Source organism: Macrobrachium rosenbergii, chromosome 12, assembly GCF_040412425.1.
Source record: "Macrobrachium rosenbergii isolate ZJJX-2024 chromosome 12, ASM4041242v1, whole genome shotgun sequence".
NCBI classification, from domain to species: Eukaryota; Metazoa; Arthropoda; class Malacostraca; order Decapoda; family Palaemonidae; genus Macrobrachium; species Macrobrachium rosenbergii.
The window spans coordinates 105,527,022-105,546,593 of record NC_089752.1 but is presented as its reverse complement, the minus strand read 5'-3'; the positions used below and the strand labels follow the sequence as shown (position 1 = coordinate 105,546,593).

The 19,572-nt window shown below is 38.0% G+C and overlaps 1 long non-coding RNA gene across 2 annotated transcripts; it reads left to right on the top strand.

Annotated features, from left to right (window-relative positions):
- The first annotated feature begins 605 nt into the window (after positions 1-605).
- On the top strand, positions 606-19,113 carry LOC136843820 (uncharacterized). Of its 2 annotated transcripts, none has more exons than XR_010854693.1 (5): positions 606-702; positions 3,923-4,062; positions 14,498-14,592; positions 14,847-14,952; positions 16,212-19,113. It is a non-coding gene; the product is annotated as an uncharacterized lncRNA (long non-coding RNA). The 2 variants fall into 2 exon arrangements; XR_010854692.1 differs by having other exon boundaries at positions 610-762.
- The last annotated feature ends 459 nt before the right edge of the window (positions 19,114-19,572 follow it).

Genomic DNA, 19,572 nt, shown 5'->3' with positions numbered 1-19,572 from the left:
AGAAATGTGTGGAATAATTATTATTGCATTTGTCATACAGGAGTGGACAAAATATCATAATTATCTTTACTCTACCCATTTCAACTGGGAAGAGCGAAGAACGGCCACTCTAAGGTCACCCTGGTGGTGGCGAGACCACCGCCATCTATGTACCGTTAAAATGATGACCAGAGTGTCGACGGACTTTTTAACTTGACTGTACCACTACCTGAATACCTGCGCCCTTTTAAATGATCTGTTTGAAGAAGAGTAAGTATTTTCTTACTTGTTTATTAATGCTTTTACGAAAATCAATTTTATTTTTGTAACAATTGTGTCAGTGATTTCCTGCTGATTTGGTTTCTTATTTTTCGTAAAGAAGATAACTTTTTGTTTGATATCCAAATCCAATACCTTCCAGACACGTCTTTGATAGAAATGTCAACTGTTTATTGATGGCTAATTGTATTTATATGTGATATATTTGTATTTACTGTGAAAATAAAATATGAAGTTAGCATAAAATCAGCATAATTTTGTCATCCCACTAGCATAATTTTGATAGATTTAGCATAATTTCGTATAGAGTTTAGCATTAAATGACAAATGACGTCTCTGGTAACACTGTTTGGTGTAAATAAAACGTTACACTGGAGCCTTGTAAAGGAGGAAGCTGACAGATTTCGTCCTATCACACTATCAACAGTACCTATGTTTTCGAAGGTTCGATAAGTAAATGTTTAACTACCATGGTAGATAATGCTATGATACTTTAATTCATCTGTAAGCATATGAACTATATGTCTTTATGTACCTCTGACCACCAAGCATGGGCTAGCTTATTGTTGATGCAAATCACTCGTCTTTGTGGCCCCCACCTCTATACATATAATAGGGGTGGGGACCCTAGTGGGAAACAGAGGCTTTTAGGAAGGGGAGGATTTTTTTATCTACATGCATATTTTTGGGTCATGAGCCAATATCCTAAACTAACCTTTGTAGCTTAGTCTAATTGGCTGGTGGCATAATCCAGCCTTTCATAGGGATGCCGTAACCTAACCCGTTCTGCCGTGGAAAGCATCGAATAAAACGGGGCTGCTGTATGTAAACCAAAAAATATTTTATCTAGGCAAGGCAAGTTGTTCAGGTGTGAGCTTGAACTGATATTGTAAAATTCAATGAGGTGGCTGTTGACAGATTTTGTATTCCCCTATTATGGGTTAGGTTAGTGCGATGCATGTGCCATAAGTGTAGCATCTCTCATTGTTATGCAAAAGCCTCATTAATTTGTAATGTAAAACTAGGATGTCTGTTAGTTGCCCTCCTAATTATTCCTTTTATCATCATTTAGTAATTCAACATACGATACCCGGCCTAAGTCCATTCTGGGCAAAGCCTTCATATACCTCTTTTGTATTGCTTCTATCTGCTTTGTAGCACATATTCTTTAACCAGTAGTCCAATAAACTCATTATCTACTGTTCAGCCTGTTGCTGTTCTTATGATGTCTGTGACACTCATGACAAGAATAATGCTATATAAATGTAGGATGTTTTGAAGGGAGCTTAGCCAAACTTAGCTCTTAGATTTACTGTTTCATGTGTTAACACTAAACAATACTGTTTTTCATACCTGGTTTGAAAACATTTATGATGATAAGGATGACGTCAAGGCTAATGACGATATTGTGAATAAATGGAATTTCTCATTGATTTCGATTTTCAGTGCATGTTTGAGGGCGTTAGTTATATCACTCTTATAACGTTTTAAATTATCATGCTTTGCATACATCCTTCTATAATTTTTGTGATATATGGCACCGAGTTCCCTTCTTGATGTTGATGTATAGAATTTATATCTTACCTCCCTCTCTCCAAGAGTATTTTGTTACGCCATAACACAGTTCAGCTACCCCCAGAAGTGTGATCAGCAGACAATCTTGCTCAGTGTGAGGAAGTGTAGAAGCTTGAATTTAAGTCATTGGCCCTAGTGGGCTTGTTCCATATGAATAGGGTTCATCTTCTGAATAATAATTCTGTGTCCATACTATCTACTTATCATCCATCCATGCAATATGCATCTCATATTTTGTTAACAGTGTAGTTCTGCAAAGGACTGGTAGCCATATTTATGCCATTTCATTTGATCAAAGAACTGCAAGTCAGTCTGTTTAGTATATCTCTCCATTTCATGATAAGAGACCATTACATACTGCATCACAAACCTCATAGTAAAGTTTGTCAAGCTCCTTACAGGTCGTGAATGTAGCTGAGGTTTTTTATTTTTTCATTCCTTCTATCTTCACTGATGACTCCAAATAAAGCCAGTTTATTTTGTAATTTCTGTGTTGTTATAGTATCAGGATGCGTGATTTGGTAAGTCTTCACTCTCATACATTTTGAATTTGAGAATACTATAGAGTGAGAAAGGTATTGTGTTCCTACAAAGATAATCACTGTTATATGTAATTCCCTGTTATTTGAGAAGTTTTTTGTTTTAAGGGGTTGTTGTCTTCCAAACTTTCAATAGTTACAGCCAAGGAGGTCAGGGTTTTAATATTGGTCAACTGTATACCTGAATTTTGCCAGTAGGTTGCCAGGGCATGAAATTAAACTTTCAGACTGGTTGGCTGCTGATATAATGTATTGTTTAGATGTTGTGCTATGCAATTTTGTCTTTGTATGGTGGATATTATGCTAGAACATCTCATTCTGATGTGACTGGATTGCAAAAGTCTTTAAAATTATCTGACAGAATCTGGTACAAAAAAGAGGCAGTAGTTGCAAGCAAATGACATGCAGATGACAGAACATCTAGTGGATGATAAACTCAACTGGATGCCAGCCCAAATTATAATATGAGCCAAGGAGATAATTGGCATACTCATTTCAAGCTGATGAATTCCTGACTAGTTGAGTGCCAGTAGATTGGCTGCAGGTTTACAGAATGCAGCATTGACAGCAAAATCTTAAGCTGCATGGAATTCCAGTCAGCTTGGCAAAATAGTTGACATGGAATTTTTTTTTAGTTAATAGTGGGAGGTTTTGGCACACTCTAAGAGGTAAGTTGGGCATTCCCGAGAACATGAGTGGAAAGGCAACACAAGGCATGGTGTAGACTTCTGAGTTGAGCAGGACTGCTTGCATTTTAGGTCACATTAAAGTCTGTGGGATGTCTTAATTCTGAAAGACTAGGACTGCTAGAAGTGGAGGAGGGGTGACGACTTGGCAAGAGAGGCGTTTTTCATCCCGCATCACAGTGCTGTGTAAGAGGACAAGTCGAAGGTTGGAACATGCAACTCATTCTAACTGGATGATGAGTCTCCAGGCAGACACTCTTTAAAGGACAAGAAGTAGAATAGCAGAGCCTGAGTTGATGCAGATGTGGAGACAGTTTCATTGGTTTCATTAGCTTTAAGTTCAAAGCAGAGGTTCTTGAGGGAACATTTTGTCTCAACAATGGAATTTGAAGACAGTGGATATGCTATACAGTACTCATTAGATGATATTGCTTCATTATTAAAAGGTTGAAACTGGAATAACCTCAGTCCAGTACTCCCTTCATTTTCACTTGTTGATTAATGAAAGAAATATCTGGTACAGGTATCACGAAGAAGAGATTTCATTCAAATCCATCCCTGCAGAAGACGTGGTAACAAGTAGACAGCCAAGGATACATGTAACCTTCACTAAAGATTGGTGTAAAGCAGTGGCTTGCAACTATGAAATTTTAAAATAATTTCTGTAGTTCTTAGTTCTGTTTACCATAAACAAACACCATGAAGATTGTATGTGTAAGCAAATAGTTTTGTGACTACTCATATTTATAACGTACATGGTTTAATGCCTTGTTGTGAAGCAGTACTTTGTATTCATGTTAAACTGTACCTGTGAAAATATATGCAATTGCAGTGTGATTTCATATATCTTTACTTATATTTCAGGTTGGTATGCTAAATAGTCACACAAACTAAGAAAGACAAAAGAGAAGGCAACAAATTTCGTTGCGTACTGGTCCCAACTGTGTTCTGTTGTCAAAGTAACCAGAATGAAGTTTCATGCTCAGAAAAAACCTCCATGCACAGTAGGTATATTTTGTTTGAATGCCTTTTATTATGTAAAGAAACTTCTTGAACAATACACGGGATTTTGTAGTGCAATTTTGGAAATGTGAGCACTGTAGAGTATTTGTGATTTATTTGGGATGGATCTCAACTACAGGTACTGTTAAAGTTAGCTTATATCTCTGCGCTAATGGGCGAGTAAGCATTCAAACAAAAGATCGAATGGCTGCACGGATGACTGTCTAGTGCACATGTTCTCCACCAGGTGTGTTTCAAAAGTTTTAGCTTTTGCCAGAATTCTCCTTGCTGCCATTGTGTAGAGGCGCTTGTTGGTATTTCATGGCTGTTTGCTATTATCACAGTACTGTACATTTATTTTCCTAGGATGCCTCCACTAGAATCAAGGCTAAGAATGTCAGGTTCTGTAGGAATTATTAGTATGTTAGCAGGATGTTGATTAATTAGGAGATACACACTGTTTACACTGGCTGCAATGGTATAACGTGTGATCTTGAAAATAGATGTGAGGGAGTAGGGATTTTGGAAGGACTTTCTGCTTAAGTTAGTATAGGAAGAGAAGGGAAGCAGATAGATTGCGAAAGCAATTAGGTAGGTCATTTCTCCCCCTTCTCCAGGTCCTTTGTCTGTAGTTATCCATACTCAGTCTAGGCTTTTCCTTTGCTAATGCTTTAGTTAGTATTGAGACTTCTTTAGCTCCGCCTTCCGCTCCCCTTTCGGTTCAGGAAAAGCATATTGAGAATTTAGAGGAGGATGTAAACCTTATTTTTGTTAGTACAAGGTTTGTCTGAATTGGTTAGGAAACCGGTCCAAGTCCCCCCAGTGTGTGTGCAATCATTTTAGCTTTCCCTTATAAGAGATAAGGTGTTGGTGCCCGCGCCCAAGGTGTTGGTACCTCGCCCATCTGTAGCCCAAGCCTAGGACTGCCCTGTGACAGTTGGAAGAGTCTGCTGCCAGGGAACCGGGTTAGTTCTCGGGGTGATGTGGTTCTGTGCCCTCTGTCACCTGCCTCTCCATTTTTCACACTCATAGTCTTGTATGATGTGTTAGCCGAAAGATCATTTTGGTAAATGTTAATCTTCGCTACGCATGCGACTTCTGCCGTTATCGGCACTTAGTATGAAGTTGTCAGCACCTATAGGACTAATTGAATAGGTATAGACAGTTTTATTAAAAGTAATGTGTCTGTAGCGAGTTTCACGTATTCTGCTGTTATGTCCACTCAGTCGATTGTTTGACCAATCTCTCATCTTTTGCTCATTCTAAATCCTTGCGTGCTAGCCCATTCTTCTTTCTCCGTCGAAATGCACTTGTTCATTCTTTGCATGCCTTTTCTTTGGCCATCAGCAAATCTCTTACTTCTGCCTCGATTAATGTTTCTCTTTCCAACTTTACCATGGTTACAGTATCTTCTGTTGTGTCCAAGGTAGATATTATTCTAGCTACATGGCTTTCTAAGGATGTCTCGTATGGGAATGCTCTGAAGTATGTTGACTCGGTTTCGGACGAGGCGGGCGAGTTGTTGTAACTCCTCTTCCCCCCGCCTCCCAACATTTCCCATTTTCTTTTGGCACTGTTTTCTTTCACTTAACTGATTTGTGTGGACTCAGCTGAGTCACTTCAGAGCCATCGAGTTGTGGATGCGTTGCAGTACTTGGCTGCTGTCACCTCCTGTTGCCAGGTGTCACTTCCTGTTGGCAGGTGTTACCTCCTGTCGCCAGCTGTCACCACCTGTCATCCTCTGGCGGAAGAACAGTTTAAACTGGAGGATCTCCAGTTTGATCAGCGTTTGCTGGAGCATTGCTTTTTGCTGTACTGTCATTTAGTTCAGGAAAGAGGCCACATAGAGAATAGGTCTCGCTTGTTCTTTGAGTATTTCGGCACCCTTGAAGTATTTGGAGAAAGAACCCAAGCTTTCTCCTTCATTAGAGTGCGTTTCGCAACTTTTCTCATACTAGGGCGCACAAAGCTCCTTTTAGGTGTGAGGGCTTGTCTTCTGGTTTTTTATGAAATCGTGGAGTCTGCCTTTTGTGATACAGGCGCTTAATCGGCATTTAAACTCTCTTCGGTAGAAGATTTGGTTCCTTTTCTCTTTCTTGTGAGGAGAGAAACTCAAGACTGACAAGTGCTTTGGACATTAGATTGTTGAAGTTCTTATATTTTATTGAACTTTTGCTCAATATATTGCCTCTTCTCTGCATCAGCTTAGAGAGGTTGAGGCACCAGCTTAATGTGTTCTTGGCGCCAGCTTAGGGAGTTTGTGAAGCCAGCTTTAAGGGTTTTTGGCACCAGGACAGTTTAGCAAGGAAGAGTGTTAGTTTTTAACTCGTTTCTGATGCGGCAGGCTAATGTTCTCATGCTTATACTAACTCGGTTTGGAAGAAGTGAGAACACTTATGCTTCTGTCTGTAGTAAAGGCTTATACTGCTCAGGTTAAGGCAGTAAGGGAGGATATATTTGTACAAGTCTTGTTTTGGGAATAAGTTCAGCTCTCAGGTTCTGGTAGATAGCCAGTTGCAAGCCTCCTTGCATGCTTGGAGAGACTTAGGAGTAGAACCTTACATGGTGGAGGCAGTGAAGGAGAGTTATGATTCCTTTTTAGTTACCATCCACTGGTTTAATCTATAGCTATTCCTTTGTCTTCTCCAACAGAAGTCTCTCATTCTTTAGTAGGAGGTTGTAAATAGAGAGAATGAAATGGACCAAGCTGTAATTCACTGGGATTTTACCTCTAACTTTTCTTAGCTCCTTAAGCAACTGGAGATTGGTGGTCATTGTTGGACACACTGAGACTGAATAACTTGAAGTGTCTTGTCCCCATGCTTTTTGGTTTTTCCAGCATGGTTGTAGTGACCTTCCAAAGAACGATCAGATGTTTTGGGGATACGAAGAAGACATTTTTCTCATACCAGTACATCTTCAGTCACACAAGTTCCTTTGAGGTGTATTTACAGAGGACGTATTACTGTTCAAGGTGGAATTGGTTAACCATAGGTTTATGATGTTGATTTTTAGGAGCAAGAAATCTTTTCTACAGAGTCACGGGTTCAAGTTGGCCAACTCTGTCGACAGTATTCCAAAGGCCAAGGACATGTTGCTTCACCTGACTCAGTCTCTTTACATTTTGATTTTCAGTCGACTTCCCTAAATCCTCCTCATTTTTATATAGTAATGTGGGGATGATACTTGAAATTTGCAGACTTGTCTATCAGAAGATGAATAGGCACTGGCTTCTTGAAGAATTTTAGCCCTGAAGGAAGCTTTTTAAGTGGTAAGGGCTTTCTTTGTTAGGAAACATGGCCTCACTGGGGATTTTATCAGAATACTGAGGCTCAGTTACAGTACAGTCTCGGTATAAGGGATTACGACTTACAACTAATGCTCACTAAATTTGTAAGTAATCCAGGACCTTCATTGTCGCCAGGTTCTGTAGGAGGGGGACTGTAACCAAGAGTTGACCATTTTATTCTTAAACCTATGTCCAGGTTTTGTTTTTTTTCCCCTCTGTCAGGCAACACAAAACAGAATTTTGAAGAGTCTCGTTACACTTTCATACAGAGAATGGTCAACATGACACCTGGTAAAACTTACTAAATGTCAGAGCATTAGAAAGACCATCGAAGATGCCTAGCAGGTTTATCCCTGGTCAGAAACAAAGTCATAGTGGAAAGTTTGCTTATTTGAGTGAAATGAACAACATGATATTGGTTTGATGATTGATTCTGCAGGAGGACAGTGTTTTTGGCAGTTGGGGATTCAGAAAGAACAAAACTGCCTACAGAGTGGCCATTACATCCGCAAGTTCAACAGTTGCTGTGGGATTAGAGGAGTGCTCAAATGTAGACTTATTAGCTTGCAAGTGAACAGGAACAACCAGTCAATTATTACTCCTTTTTGGGCCCTCAGGCTTGAGCAGTGAATGTGTTTCTTTTAAGTTTGGCCTGATTCTGACTCATAGGCCTTCCCCCTCTATCTACTCTAAGAAAGTATTGAGCAAATTTCAAGCTTAAGAATTGCTTAGTGACTCCTGTAGAACCCTAGTAGCCTCAGAGCAAATGATTTTTGAACTTTCTAGATCTCTCAGTAGATGTCTCCCTTATTCTTCCGTTAAGGGGAAATTGACCCAAACTACAGAATTCCATGTACTTCCACTAACTTCTGCGTCTAGCTCTTAACCTCTTGGAGATGCTCGACTGTCTCCTCCCAATAAGGGTATTTTCAAAGGTATCATAGGTTCTATCCTTAATCAAGTGGAAAACAACCATGGCCTTGTGTCAGAAGCAGCAGTTTGTGTATTGCTCAGGGTGCTGTCCTAGAGGAATTTTCAGCACCTGGAACCTTATAGACATCGAAGTTTCTCTGCTTTCTTAGATATAGTAAGACTTTTTCGCTGTCTACTTTCAAGGTTTTCCTTCCATACTTTCCTTGGTATTGTGTCAGGTGCTATTAGATGTGGCTGATAATCAGCACCTTAGGTGTTGAGATCAGTTGAGACTGAAGCCCCTTCATCTCGGTATCACTCTCACTCTGGAATTTAGAAGCAGCTCTAAATTTTATCTGCAGATTCTTTTGAGCCTGTGGAATGAGTTCCATTGAATTATTAACTATGAAACCTGCTTTTATTTAGCACTATCGGCAGTTAAAAGAGTAAATTTACTGCAAGCACACTCCTTAAGGCTGCTGTAAAGGAAATGCTATTTTATCTTTTTGCCTTAGTGCTGAGAATGATGTTAAGGCTAGTTTTTCAAAGAACTAAGAATTCCAATTTAACTTCTTTGGTTGGGAAGAATAGGAAACACTTCTGTCCTGTTGGGACAATTAAAACTTACTTAGATAGGTTAAGCCTGGAAGAGGCACTTAGATAGGTTAAGCCTGGAAGAGGCAGTTATCCATTTGTTTTGTGATTTTAAAAACCTAGATGTTTTTGTCGAAGGTTAAGCCTGGAAGAGGCAAAGTTAACCTTTTGTTTTGTCATTTTAGAAACCTAGAACGTCTTCGTCAAAGAACACGAGGTTCTTTGTGACGTATTTGATTAGGCTATTACATGAGAACTAGCTCCATACCTTTTACCTTTATTGAAGGTAAACATTCATAATGTCAGAGTAGTTGCAACCTCATTTAGTGTTATGACAATTTGTCGCTTGAGGATGCGATTAATGTGGCATAGTAGAAGTGCAATTTGGTTTTGCCCCCTCACTACCTTAAGTATGCAGAATCGTGTTTGAAAACAGTAAAGACCCGTAGTCCACTACTAGTAGCAGGTAGTCTTTTCCTGAACCGAAGAAAGAGCAATCCTTTAGGCTCTTTGTTTTAAATCCCGGTTTTAATATTTTGGGGAGCATGAAGGTACATACAGGCAGTCCCTGCCTATCAGTGGGGGTTCCGTTCTTGGTGACTTCATGATACTGAAAATCACTGATAACTGAAAATGACGATAAACAGCGCTTATTGGCGTTGATAACCGGAGATCGGTGCTGCTGCTAAGTAGGGATTGGTGCCGATAACCGGAGGTCATTGGCACCACTAAGTGGGGATCGGTACTGATAACTGGAGATCGGCGCCAAATCATCGTCGCTAGACAAGCCCCATAAAACTGGATCGCTGATAACCGAGGCTGCCGATAACAGGGGACTGCCTGTACTTTGTATGGGAGCGTACCTTTATATCATAAAGGTATATATTTTTAATGAACGTTGTTTTATTAGGCTTTTGGACCCAGGCACAGGTGTCCCTTCACACCACTTCTGTTCCATTCTGGCTGAATTGAAGCTGTTTACTCCGCAAGGCTGCTCATCACTGCACATGTATGAGAGCCTTGCTCCTGAATGGAATCCAACTTCTTGTGGTAGTAAGATCCTGAAAGGATTCCAGATCAGGTAAGAATGTTTTTGGGTTTCATGCAAGAAACCTTTAGCTTGATTGGCTAAGCAGATTTTTGTCTAGCTCCACTACCCACTGTCCTCTTCTCAATGTGGGAATCAGCTAGCATTAACAGTAAGTAAGATTCATCCCAAATAATATAAATTTTTAGAATAAAATTTATTATTTGGATACTTAACTATTGTTTAAGTAGACCCCACCTCACCTACCCACAACTTAGTGGGCTGTTAAGGAGAATTCTGACAAGAACTGAAACATTCAAAACACCAGGTGTACTAAACAGTCATCTGGGTAGCCATTCGATCTTTTGTTTGAATGCTGACTCGCCTATCAGCGCGGAGATATAAGCTAACTTAACAGTAGGTGAGTATCCAAATAATAAATTTTATCATGAAAATTTGTTTTCAGTGAGCTTTTGGTTAAAATTACTGTATGATTATTAAGTTTTGTTGTTTATTTTGTTCTGGTGCCTGAGGTAATAATATTAGCTAATGTGCATTTTTGAGATACAAGACCAGTATACTTATTATGATTAATACCTACTTAATAGTGAAGAAAGTGTAATTTTTTTCTTATTTATGGCACAGTTTTCCATGTACGGTATTGAGAAACCTAAGAATTCAAGAAGTTTCAGGAATTGAAAATTATAATTCCAGTCTTTCATTTCATTAGTCAGTGTTATTTTTTTATTAAAACTATATGTTCAAATTTATTGTTTTCTTGGATTGGCTAGTAATGGCTGGAAATTGGGTAAAAGACAAGACGTGCTACCTTATTAACCTATAAGAGCAATATCTGCTTTATAGAGAAGACATTCATTGCTTTGTTCATAGGGTACGGCTTTTTAATTATGTAGAAAGTTAAGATTTTTCGATCTGTGACTTTTTTTTTAACATAACCACAAGTGGATTTCAATTATTAGGTTCACTCCAAAATGGAGAGCACTGCTATTCAGTATTTTATTTTTATTTTTGTTTCAAATTTTCAAAAGCAAGACCAAGAATGAGAAACATTCCATTACAGTCAGTTTTTTCAAAGTACTGTATGATGCTGGAGGCAGAGAGAACCATAGAGAGGGCCGACTTCCTATGTGCAGCATAATTTGGCCGCCATTTTGATTGTGTGTAACTGGAGCTGCAGTGACAGCAACGTTTGTAAACAAACATGCTCTGAGTGCACTACAGCCCACTATAGGGCCAACAGTTTGTACTTTATGCTGGAACACAACAAACTGCCAATGTTTATTTATTTGACAGCTGTTATGATTGTTCCTTTTATGTACCTATACAAGAAAATAAGGGTACAAATAGGCCTATATAAGTATGTAACAGTAAGAGGACCACTCAGATACATCACAGCCAAATGTGACTAGATCAGCAGAACAGACTTTGCTCCAAATAATACCTATTTAGGTAATTCCTTAGTGGGATAAAAATTTTATTCTTCTCAGATATTCTTGCAGACATGCATGTGGTATACAGTATTTATAAACAAAAATAACCCATAAATGTTTAAACAGTTTTATTCAAAGTTTTGTAAAATAAAATAGAAAGTAACCCTTGGAAAAATGTTTAAACAATTTTATTCAAAGTTCTGTAAAATAAAATAATACATATTTTCAAACATTTAGGCTATGTAAAATTACCTGTGAAAGGATTGCATCTGGAAAAGTAATTATTGTACTTCAATGTCATTAAATGATGGCAGATATTATAGGCGTTAGGAGAATAACATGCTAGCAAAATGTCAAGCCTTCGCAAATACCATGCCTTAGCAAAATATGCGCATAATGCTATGCCTGTGCACAACCTATTGGAAATAGGTAGTATTTAATTACTAATCACGTACCACCACCAAAGGCATCAACACATATACACAGCACACATTGTTTAGCATTAAAATCACCACCAGTCCACCACCAAAAGGATTAACACACACCAAGCTTAATCGAGTTAGACAGGGCTATACTTACTTGTCAGTGTGAAGACCTATTAACAAAATACTCATTGGATTAATATGAATTCATTTATGGGAAATTTGCAACAGTTTTCTGTTTTTACGTAATTTCTTTTCTATGGATGCTTTATTCTTGATTTTCAATTGATATTTTAGTCTCATTGTAACATACAATTGCTTCATAAACTGTCCACTTTGAGAACGTGAAGGTGTACACAAAAGATCACAGTTGACATTGCGTCTTTAGCAACCTCCAGTTACACAATCAAAATGGCTGCCGGCGCTCAGCCAATTACAATGCAGCACATATGAAGTCGGCCCTCTCTATGGTTCTCTCTGGCTGGAGGTATTAACCAAAGCATCTTTCCTTACATGTGACTGAAGACTTACTCAGTTTATCCATGTCAGACATGTGTGGCCACTCTTAGGAAAAGTAAGCATCTGCAAGAAACTGGTGGTAGGGTCCTATTCTAAGGCGACAATGAACTGATTTGGTGGATACCTGTCTAAAAAGATATCCAAAAGGAGGTATGACCATCTGTCACTTACCCTTGGCAGTTCATCTTGAATTTTCGTGTTCTTGAAGATGGATTGTCCCATGATTTAGGTGATTTAGCAATTGTTACTTCTGATGAAACAGCTCTTAACATTTCTGTGGAGCAACAAAGGGTGATTAGTAAGACGAGTCTCGCTCATGAACTGAGCGAAGGAAGGAACTTTCAGTTGTTAAACTGTATTGATGAAAGAAGACCTGCACATTCAGTGGTGGTAGTGCTGCTCTTTGACTCATTTCTCAGTAGATATCTTTGTATGGTGGGAGCAAATGCAGGACAGAATTTGCTCTGATATAATAAGAATACAAACAAGTTCTTGAGAGACGTCTGCTGAGTTAGCTATGGAAAATTTTGGAAGTGCTAAATAGGTTTGAGTAACTAGAGGTATTTGGACTCCAACAGAAAAGTACAACATATACCTGGGAATTTCAGCAGTGAAACCACAAATTAGGAATTGCTTGTGTTCCCGTCTGTCGATCCTGTCACATTAAGTTCAAAAGTCATCATTTAAAACAGGAATAATCGAGTGATTTTAATGAATGACAAGGTTGTACATGCTGCTTCTGCTGGAGTGAGCTTTGTGAAATAATCCAAAGATGGCATGTTGAGTGCTTAGAAGTGTGACTTCTTAGCCCAGTCACTTTGTATTCTGAGTGTTCTAAATCCAGTTTTTACTGTGCAGTATGTTGTTATTTTTATCATAAAGTAGTTTACCAAGAAAGCTGAAGTAACTCACATGAGGGTGGCCTGAAGTATCTTCTCTGGAATAGGAGACAAAGATTGGTGGAAAGTAATGTTTTAAAAAGTTTGAGAGCTGGATGGGAAGAGACCAAAGAGTAAGGTATGAAAATTTGACTGGAAGCAATGTAGCTTGGGACAAGGGATCACAGCAAAGAACTCTTAGTGCTGTCTACAGGTTGTCACAGCAAGCATCTTGTATTCATTCTGTTGTTTGATAAGTAGCATAGGGAGATGAATACAGTGTTGCTGTATACATTTTTACCAGACACTACTAAGACATCTATAATGAACAGGTTAATGAAGAGACATTTAATTGAAACAAGACCAAACAACCACTACTGTAACTAGCTAAGAATGTTACCTCAGACAGCAATAATGAAAGAGGAAATAAAAGAAATTCAAGATAAACATCTACTGTACATGAAAGAAATAAGTGAAATTTAAGCAGCTGTATGGCTTCTCTTGAAATGACAGGGACAAGAATATACAACTTAACTGCCAGGCTCTGTGAATCATTATGACGGCAAGACACATCAACAAGATAAGGCTGCAGACAGTATGGAGGCTAAGGACAGGCTCTGAGAGCAATAGTGAATGCTCCTAGTTGAAATGAAATTCATGGCAGATAGCAAACAAGGTATCTTTATGAAGATGGAAACCATCACTTATGAGTAATTGTCGGTGGAAGGTGATGCTTCTGGACGCCGGTGATATTCTGGCAACATCCAATGATGACAGGACAAATATCAAAAGCATACAGCATTAACACCTTCCTTTTTGTTTGTGTACCAAACTTCTCACATGATAATCTTATTTACAGCTCTTGACACCTAGTACTTCCAAATGTTCAGATTCTCTCAAGCCCATATTCTGCAATGTGTTATGTGTTCAGTGAAGTCTGTAGTAGTAAAATGGTGGTAGATAGGCCAGTATATACGTATGTTGCTTTTCTAAAGTTCACCTGTGTGTACCATTGCTTGTGCTGCTTTCGTGAGCCACTCCAGCAGGTGACACTAGACTTATTACCATTTTGTTCTACCTAAGGCAGAGCAACACAGATCGCATACAGTACTATGCCATTTTCTGTACAAGAGCGATCAGCCCTCTATTACAATGGCATATATACATAATAAAAACAAATATGTAGTGAATTGCATTTTAAAGGAATAGGTAATCCAAAAATGTGTTCAAAAATTATCCTCTATGTGCAGTGTAAAGTAATGCCCCATAACCAGTAAGCAAGATGCTCACGTGAGAGACTTCCTGTAGAACAAGAGTTCAGGTTACCACGTAACTCCTCTTGCAGATCTACAGTACATCACGAGGATAGCCAGATTACCTTAGACCGGCTCCATAGGGGTGAAGCAGATGATAGTTCAGTCAAAAGAAGAAAATTTGAAGGTGAGGAGTGTACAGTTCACTTGGTCATGCTAAAAGTAGAGCTAAATCCTTTTCTTATGGCTATAGAAACCTCTTGTGATATTTAGTTTTTTAAAACTATTTTGTTTTTATTTGTTTTATGACATTTATACTTTTTAGCCTATTTAGTTCATTATTTATTATTACTTGAATATTTTTTATTCTTGTGAGTATGCATTTCCATTCATATCAGAGCATATATTCACAATCATTCATGTGCTCATTTCCATCTGCAGGTCTGAAGTTTGCTTCTAGGAGAAGCCAAATTTATATATCCCTGTAAATGTAGTATCGGACACCTGCCAAGCAGTTTACAGTCAATTGAAATGTGAATATTGCATGGTGAGTATTGGGTTCCATTGTGTTCATGACTTACTCCTGTTGTAAACAAAAACTTGGTGGTCTTTTTGCTTTTTTTCCATTACTGCTTCTTTCAGTACTTCTCTGTATATCTTCTCATTATGATGTTTATGCTTTACAAAGTTGCTTATTATTTTTTAGGCATGTTTAATCTATATTATATTGTTTGCAGATTATTTTTCTCTAGTTTTTGGGCAGATTTTTTGTTATTTTTGTTTTCTGTTTTTATTTATATACAGTATATGAATTGACTTGATAGGTTTTGCAGTTTCACAAGCCTAGTTTATTTGTATTTGATTTGATTTTTGCTCTGACAGACCCAATATAAGTTTTGTTAATATTACTATCAGCATTATTTAACAGTGGGCAGAAAAGGCTGTGAACTTGTTAGCCATTCTTCAAAAAAAAAAAAAAAAATCATCACCCATTTCTGCAAGGAAACCTCACCAAGGAGTAACACAATTTCAAAACTAAAGAGATTAAAATAAACAGATGAATGTAAGATAATATACATACATATACAGTTGATAAAAAGGTAATAAAATCTTGAAGTAATGGTACAGTCCATCTCAAAGCAGCATTGCAATGTTTCTTAAATTTACTAAGAGCCTCAGCATCTACAAAACAGCCAGAAAGGCTGATCCACAGTCACGTACTGTAGGCTGTACAAAACTTCTAGTAATGAGCAGGGTGACACCAAAAACCTGAACTCTCATGGCACTTACCTTAAAAATTCCTTTTTAAATGAGAGCTGAAACTTGGCACAAGATGGTGTTAAAGAAATCAAATGGCTGGATGGGTGACTTTCATACTGATTACTTGATGCAGAAGTTCAGATTAGTTACTGTATACATTAAAGGAGATGCAGATGTTATTGAAATGTGAAATTTACAATATATTGCATTTGTATGTTTGAATTTGAACAAATTTTTATGTAGAACTTAAAAGTGATTATTAAATGGTACAGAGGTTTTCCCTGTCTGAATTATTTGTAAATGCTTATGAAGGGTAATGAAGATAATAATGAAAAAATATATATATTGCTTGTGCCTGTCTGAATTGAACAACTCTTGTATTGGCTTTAAGAAAATGGATAGCAAATGTTTCAAAGTTTTCCCTGTCTGAATTTGAACAACTTTTGTTTAGAATTTGAGAAAATGGTTAGCAAATGTGTCAGTTTTCCCTGTCTGAATTATTTGCAAGTAATTTTAAGGGCATTACTGAAATCCTGACTTTTTCAGGTTGCTGGCATCTGTGTGAAGTTGAGAGTGTGCCCTTAGCACTGGAGAATCGTTGGACAGAGATCTTCACAAAATTATTTCAGTGCTTCTCAAGAAAGAAGATTCATTTCTGGTGTATGGCCATCTTCATCTAACAGGCAGAAATCGAGTCTGGCCCAGTCTTTCACAGGCCTTCCCTTCATGCAAAGTATTTTGGGAAGAATTTTAAAGTTTTAGATGATTATTCAGAGGTACCTGTGTTCCTATGTGATGATGAATTGAAAGGTACTGAATGAGTATTTTGCCTATTCTTTGGTTGTGCTCCATACTGATTGATAGGTTCATTCATTTATTTAATATTATTTTCTCTTCTTTTGTCAATATCCAAATCTTGAAACCTAAACTTTGGTGTATTCTTGTGTTCAGTGCTTAGTCTCCTGGACTTTTGAGGCCTTTGTTAGTTGAAGGAACACACTTTAGGAATTTGAGAACGGTTTTTATAAGTGTACATCAGCATTTTATATAAGTGACTTGCCAAGTAATTACATAGACAGACCAAAAATTCAAATTTTGCGGTGGTGCCACCATCGCTAGTGTAGGTGACAGGGTCCTGCCCACCATCAGGACTGACAGGTACAACTCAGCAGGAAACATCAGTTTGTTTTCTGCCAGCCACTGATCAACATCGGTGGTTTTTGGTCAGTACCTTTTGTCATTTTTAGGATTCGTTTTCCAGTATCGGTGATGTATTCAGATTTTGTGTGGCATTTTTCAATTAGTGGATAGTTAGTTTTTAATTAGCTTTTCTTCCCTAATTGAGATGTCTGATTCTAGCTCCTAGTGTTTGGCTTTGCACCGAGGGGTTTAAAACTTGATTGAGTAAAGTTACTTATGACTCGCATACTAAATGCATAGAATGTAGTGGGCAGGATTATAATGGGGAGATTACTTGTCCTGAATGCCAGGGTTGGGATGATCATAAATGGAAAATTTATAGGTGTCATTCTGAGAAACTTGATAGGGATAGGAAGAAGGAAGGCTCTCAGAGCCGAAAATAGAGGTAGCTTAGAGGCTACTCCTTTGCCTTCAATGGCTGAGGGTAGCACTGTGTCTTCTCTGATCCCGTCTTTTTCTCCCATCCTAAGTCCTCCTACTGTCTTACCACGAGCTCATTTACCAAGTCCCCATGCTTCTGATCTCAACACCATTGCCAGTCTCGAATCTAGGTTCAATAAGAAGTTTGAGTTCCTGGCCAATGTGGTCATGGAACTAGGTTTATCTTTTAAGGCTTTTGTAGATAGGCTTCTGTGCCTAGTGTTAGTGTTTCTGACGTAAATGTTCCCCATGCAAGTGCAGTGCAGAATAAGAGTGTTGCGATTTCTGAGGAGGTGGCTGTCAGTCCTACCAGTGCCCCTAGACGAAGGTCCCTGTCCTGCTCCCCCACACTGGGGAGAAGACATACTGGAGGTCGAAGGGAGGCTGGTAGCACAGTTACATCAGTTGGCTTGGGACAGTCCAGAGTCTCTCAGTTCTGGAGATCGCCAGGTCTTGTCTCCTAAGCGCTCTCATCACAAGCGCACACTGCCTCAGCCCAAGTGTTCCCGTTTTCCTGACCGCCTGCTTTCTCCCAAGTGCTTGGTGCCAGCTGTACTGTCTCAGGTGCCCACGCCTTCTATTATTATTATTACTGTATTATTATTATATCAGACTCTTTCTGTCTTGACTTTCCAAATGAAGTTTGCTGGTTCATAAATTTCAAGTTAGCCTTGAAGAAACAGGTGCATAATGTTTGCCAAGTTTTCGTTTTGAAATATCTAGATCTTCAGTATTACTTTAGTGTTTTAACATGAGTCTTATAGAGGGAATTAATTCAGGAGAAAGAAATAAAATCACATGCATTAAAGAATTTTAAGAGGGGGTAGCATTTGAACAAGCGCACTAAGAGAAGCAGAGTAGTTAAAAATGCATTGCATTTAAGAGTCTTAGGATGTATTAAATTAGGGCTTGGTAAAACTATAGTTCTTTGATTATTTAGTTTGTCTTTTTTACATTCTGATTGTAAAAGGCACCCAAACAGATTTCATTTGCTGATAATAGACGAGGACTGTTCCTGGTGTATTTTCAGTTCAAACTGTGTTTGGTTTTTCAATATTAATCACTATTAAGATTGCATTTCGGTGAGAATGGGTTGGTTTATTTCATACTATGTTTACATGATATATATCCCGATAACAGTTTTCTGTAAAAATATTCGGAATGTACTACATGTAATGGCATCTGTCATGCAGGTAATTTCAGGCCTGTTTAGGCTCGTAGCATTTTGTATAGGGCAGTCTCGCATTCATTTTCAAATTTAATGATGCAGCGTTAGCAGTCAGATAAAGGGGTAAATATTTGATTGAACCTATCGAGTACAAAGAATTAGGATTCCCTTGTGGTATAGTTCTGTTACAGATGGCAGACTTGTACTGTATTGCCATATTGAGCTCACTGGCATTCTTTATGTGTGTTATCCATTTGATTCATATTTAAATTATTTTTATTAAATTGTAACAGGCAGAACACATTGTAATTTTATAAGTTTTCTTTTTTGTTATTAAATGGAGCAATGATTCCAATGGTTATTTTTCTTTTAAAAGGCTATAGTTTGAATGTTCAGAGACCAACAGTTGCTTTAACAAAAGGATATTAGTTTGAAATTTCAATGTTTGATGTTTATTGTGTCATTGTCACTAAGGGTATTTTAACCAGACTACCGACTGAAAGAATCTAAACTTCAGAGGTGTTTCTCAAATGAGTTGAATCTGAGAATGAATCTGAATATGGGAAGAGACGAAAAGTTTGATAGTCAAGTAGAGATTGTGGTTTTTGGTCATGGTTTTTGTCAGTATTAACCCTTAAACGCCGACTGGACGTATTTTACGTCGACAAAAATTGTCTGTCGGGTGCCAAGTGGACGTAAAATAGGTCGACTACAAAAAGTTTTTTTAAATATTCGCGGAAAAATACTTATAGGCCTCGTTTGCAAAAAATTTTAAATCGCGCCTTGAGGGATGCTGGGAGTTCACGGATCACACTGTTGTTTTGTTTACAAGCGTGATCCAGCTGCGCATGCGCGAATTTCTTTCTTATCCCAAAAGAAAGCATTAGCTAACTGCTGAAAATCTCAGAAATTCCTTAGTCACTTTGTCGTAATTTTTGCACCGTTTTCTATTAGCCTTTACATAAAGTTTTATATATGAAAATGTGTGCAATTTCATGTAGAATACAACAAAAAATAACTCATGGTTGTAGCTTTTACCAATTTTGACATATTTTCATATAAATCACGATAAGTGCCAAAATTTCAACCTTTGGTCAACTTTGACTCGACCAAAATGGT